The sequence below is a fragment of the Limulus polyphemus genome, unplaced genomic scaffold, assembly GCF_000517525.1.
Source record: "Limulus polyphemus unplaced genomic scaffold, Limulus_polyphemus-2.1.2 Scaffold300, whole genome shotgun sequence".
NCBI classification, from domain to species: domain Eukaryota; kingdom Metazoa; phylum Arthropoda; class Merostomata; order Xiphosura; family Limulidae; genus Limulus; species Limulus polyphemus.
The window spans coordinates 290950-296076 of NW_013665910.1; the positions used below are offsets into that span (position 1 = coordinate 290950).

Sequence of the window (5127 nt, forward strand, 5' to 3'; positions counted from 1 at the left end):
AGTCCAGAACTTGAATATATTATTATTTGACGCTTCTTGTACCAAAATGTGGCATAAACCAAAGTTGCACGTTCAAATATCATTTAAGAAATTAAATAGTTTAGATGTTATCACTAAAGGGGCCTTAGTCATTTGGTTATTAACAAAAAATCAGTGGTATTTAAAACATAATCAGAATGAGCTTATACCTGCTGCCACTTTAATGTTTGTAATTAAACAAATGTTTTATAATATTTCAGAACAATTTCATATATAGCTTTGTTGCTTTTAAACTCAATTTCTCTAGAGACTTTTTTGCATACAATATTCAGACGTTTTCTCAATTAACAAAATAACGTCCTTTAGAATACTGTTTACAATGTGAGAGTCCTCACTTCTTTTGAAGCCACATTGAAAAGTCGAATAAATTAGTTTACACGAATGCGATAATGAACTGCGAATTGTTTTTGTTCGGGTAAAAATATTTGGTTAACTGTTTTTTCCATTCATGAGTGGCTAATAGTATAAAAACACAAAAATATAGCTAAAACCAAACTTTCATGATTAACCATCCACTGACGTCATCAGTGTTTCTTAGTTTTTTTTCATTGTACGCCTAGTCTTCTGTGTCCATTGTGTTTCCCAGAGAAACGGAACTACGCGCCTTGGGCGTTAGGATTTCTACATCTTCCGGTCCAAGCAGATTTCTTTGTGATCGGAGATCACGTGACCAGCATAAGAGCAAGCGGGCAGATAGGTAGGTAGGTAGGTGGATGCACTGGTGTGTATACACCAGGACAAGCTTCTCACGTTCGGATCTCGCGCTGCGTGCTTGAGACATCAGGTGGCCCGCCTGCTCGGCGTCCTCGTATGCCCTTGTCCCGCCATTATTTGGATTTTTTTTTTTATATATTTATGTAGTATTGGTGTAATACAGCATGAGTGCAAGTTTATTAAAATTACTTTTATATGATCAACCGTTTCTTGAAGGAAAATCACTCGATTTCTAAACACTGTTTTAAAAAACGCAGAATTAACTGGTTTAATGACGAAGGTTTGAGTCTGCTGTTATGAGTCATTGTGCCGATGGACGTTCGTGAGTGAAGTTACAATTGTAGAATACATCTTCGACAACGTGAACGATGTTTTGTGAAAGCCAAAACTAGCAATTGACTTCTTGTGCTGCTGGACCGTAGATATTGACCCATGAGGTAAGCAAGTTTTATTAAACACTCTTTCACCGTAGATATTGACCCATTATGTAAGCAAGATTTATTAAACACTCTTTCACCGTAGATATTGACCCATTATGTAAGCAAGTTTTATTAAACACTCTTTCACCGTAGATATTGACCCATTATGTAAGCAAGATTTATTAAACACTCTTTCATCGTAGATATTGACCCATTATGTAAGCAAGATTTATTAAACACTCTTTCACCGTAGATATTGACCCATTATGTAAGCAAGATTTATTAAACACTCTTTCACCGTAGATATTGACCTATTATGTAAGCAAGATTTATTAAACACTCTTTCACCGTAGATATTGACCCATTATGTAAGTAAGATTTATTAAACACTCTTTCACCGTAGATATTGACCCATTATGTAAGTAAGATGTATCAAGCATTATTTCATCGTAGATACTGACCACTGAGTTAAGCAAAGGTATTAAACACTATTTAATCGTAATACTGACCTATGAGGTACGCAATGTGTATTAAACACTATTTCATCGTAGATAGTAACCCACGAGGTGATTAAAATGTACATTATTTCATCGTAGATATCAAACTATAATGTAAGTAAAATGTACATTATTTCATCGTAGATATCAAACTATAATGTAAGTAAAATGTACATTATTGCATCGTAAATATCAACCTATGCTGTAAGTAAAATGTACATTATTTCATCGTAGATATCAAACTATACTGTAAGTAAAATGTACATTATTTCATCGTAGATATCAAACTATACTGTAAGTAAAATGTACATTATTTCATCGTAGATATCAAACTATACTGTAAGTAAAATGTACATTATTGCATCGTAAATATCAACCTATGCTGTAAGTAAAATGTACATTATTGCATTGTAAATATCAACCTATGCTGTAAGTAAAATGTACATTATTGCATCGTAAATATTGACCAATTATTATATAAGCAAGGTGTATTAAACACTGTTTCATTGTAGATATTGACCCATAATATAAGCAAGATGTATTAAACATGTTTCGTATAAAAAGAAAGAATGTACACATAATTTCTAATCAAAAAGTATTCTAATTGGAAAATAAAATACAGTTTGGACATTTTCAACAAAATTAAAAAGGGAGTAAGTACAAAATACATATTGAAGACATACATGTTTTCATTCACTTTTTCATTAACGGAAATACTTCCCCACACATTTGAAGAACAGCAGTTACATACGTATTGCTCTAGCTGTAACAACCATCTTAAGTTTTCTCATATTTGAAACCAACGGAACCAAAGCGGATGAACATAGTAATAGAATAATCATTAATAAGGGTTCATTCTTGGGTAAGAATATCATATGATAAACAGCAAAACATGAACATAAACTATATTCGAGCGTTACACATTGGGGTTGAGAATATAAAAGAAAACGGAAATATAATATACACAACTGAATCGGCTTTGAAACATTTGTAAACTTTGTTTAATTAAGAAAACAAGCTTTAAGAACGAACTTTGATTCGATGTGTAACCAATGGTCATCTCGAACATTTATTTCTTTTTTATGAGATACCGGTTAAAGTCTTGATATTCTCACTAAAACGTTTTTGTTTCTTATGTATCATCATTTTATCAAAATGTTTTCCAGATTGGTTTCTTGAAAACAGATGGCACAAAAACAAAGTTAAAACTTACATGCTTCTTATATATACGTATTATTAATTCAGTTATCGAAATGATAACTTCGACAGAAGAAGCAGAGACTGACAGTTTGAGTTTGAGAGTGATTTACATGTATAGAATTTTTATTTTTTGTTAATGAGAAGTGCCCTATATTAGCTCTTCTTTCCTTATTGCATCATTATACAGTTATCAAAACTTCAGTAATGTACTTTAGTCAAATGTTCGTTTGCTAAAAATACACGTTAACATAATTTTTTTTTTACATCTCCAGAAACATCTTGCAAATGTTGATAAATATATTATTTATATAAAAATGTACATTGTCTACGTGTCATTAGCTGTTTGTCCCAAGCAGTGGGATGAGCGCATAGATAGAGGTTCTTAACAAATTCATCCAATTAAAATAATTGCTAATCCCCTCTAAAAAAAAAAACTTATTGATCATGTGTTTTACAAGTTACTTCTGCATGTTCTTCTCTCTAGTTTTATTAATCACGTGTTTAAAAGCTAATATTTGTTCCTCTCTGTAATCTTATTAATTACGTGTTTTACAAGTAATATTTGTTCCTCTCTGCAATCTTATTAATCGTGTTCTACAACCTACAGCTTGTGACTCCCAATCTTATTAATCATGTGTTCTATAACCTGCAGCTTGTGACTCTCAATCTCATTAATCATGTACTCTTCTATCTACAGCTTGTGACTCTCAATCTTATTAATCGTGTTCTACAACCTACAGCTTGTGACTCCCAATCTTATTAATCATGTGTTCTATAACCTGCAGCTTGTGACTCTCAATCTTGTTAATCATGTACTCTTCTATCTACAGCTTGTGACTCTCAATCTTATTAATCATGTGCTCCACTATCTACAGCTTGTAACCCTCAAACTTATTAATCATGTGTTAAACATTCTTAAACATATTAAACATTCTTCTACATTACAATTCATTTAACTTCAGTGGATTCACATCGGACATTAATACTTTTACGAAAACATTACCTAACGTCACCGGTGGAAAAATCGGCGTATGAAAAGGAAGACTACAGGGCTAGCTAGCTCACTTTTTTCTTAAACGAATCGTACCTACATCAACTCGTTCATCGTGAACCTTCCATAAGATATCAAAGAAGTTCCAGACTAGAAAGAAGACTTTATGTTGTTTGTAAGTTTGTGAAACTTTTGTTTATAAATCATTATTTGTAATAAAAAGTTATTGTCAATTGTACTGTTGTGTGTATATTAAAACGTATTTGTGTTAAAAACGAAAACAGTGTGTATCAATCTTGTTGGCAAATATCGTAAACTGACTATGTATCGGCTTTAATTTAACTACTCAATCCAAAGCACTATTGAACTACTAAATTTAAAGTATCATTTAACTCAATTTCAGACCATTTGAAATTCTAGTACGTAACACAACTTACAACTTGTGACACTCAATCTTATTAATCATGTATTCTACAACCTACAACTTGTGACTCTCAATCTTACTAATCATGTGCTCTACAACTTGCGACTCTCAATCTTATTAATCATGTATTATACAACCTACAACTTGTGACTCTCAATCTTATTAATCATGTATTCTACAACCTACAACTTGTGACACTCAATCTTATTAATCATGTATTCTACAACCTACAACTTGTGACTCTCAATCTTATTAATCATGTATTCTACTATCTACAACTTGTGACTTTCAATCGATTGAGTGTCACAAGTTGTAGAGCACATGATTAGTAAATTTTAATCATGTGCTGTACTGTCTACAGCTTGTGACACTCTTCAATCTTATTAAACATGTGTTCTACAGCCTACCGTTTGTGACTCTCTCTTCAATCTTTTTCTCGTAAAATGTTTCTGATCTTCACAGAGATCAAGAAAAAAACACACCATGAACTGATCCTAAAGTTGTTAATGGGGGGGGGGGATTTGGTTGATGATACTTGTATGACGAGAAAAGCCATTAAATTCAATGATTATAGCTTTCTTTCGCTATAGTGAGTAAAAAAAATTAAGTTGAACGTTCATTGATTCCAAGGCCCGGCATGGCCAGGTGGTCAGGGCGCTCGACTCGCAATCAGAGGGTCGTGGGTTCGAATCCCCGTCCCACCAAACATGCTTGCCCTTTCAGCCGTGGGGGCGTTATTATGTGACGGTCAATCTCACTATTCGTTGGTAAAAGACTAGACCAACAGTTGGCGGTGGGTGGTGATGACTAGCTGGCTTTCCTCTATTCTTACACTGCTAAATT

At 33.1% G+C, this 5127-nt stretch overlaps 1 protein-coding gene across 1 annotated transcript in view; it reads left to right on the forward strand.

Annotated features, from left to right (window-relative positions):
• Positions 1-914: 914 nt before the first annotated feature.
• LOC111085268 overlaps positions 915-5127 on the forward strand; it is a 112418-nt gene continuing 108205 nt past the window's right edge. The window contains exon 1 of the mRNA XM_022383021.1: positions 915-1190. The gene's annotated coding sequence lies outside the window, so the exon portion shown is untranslated. The remainder of the gene's footprint in view (positions 1191-5127) is intronic.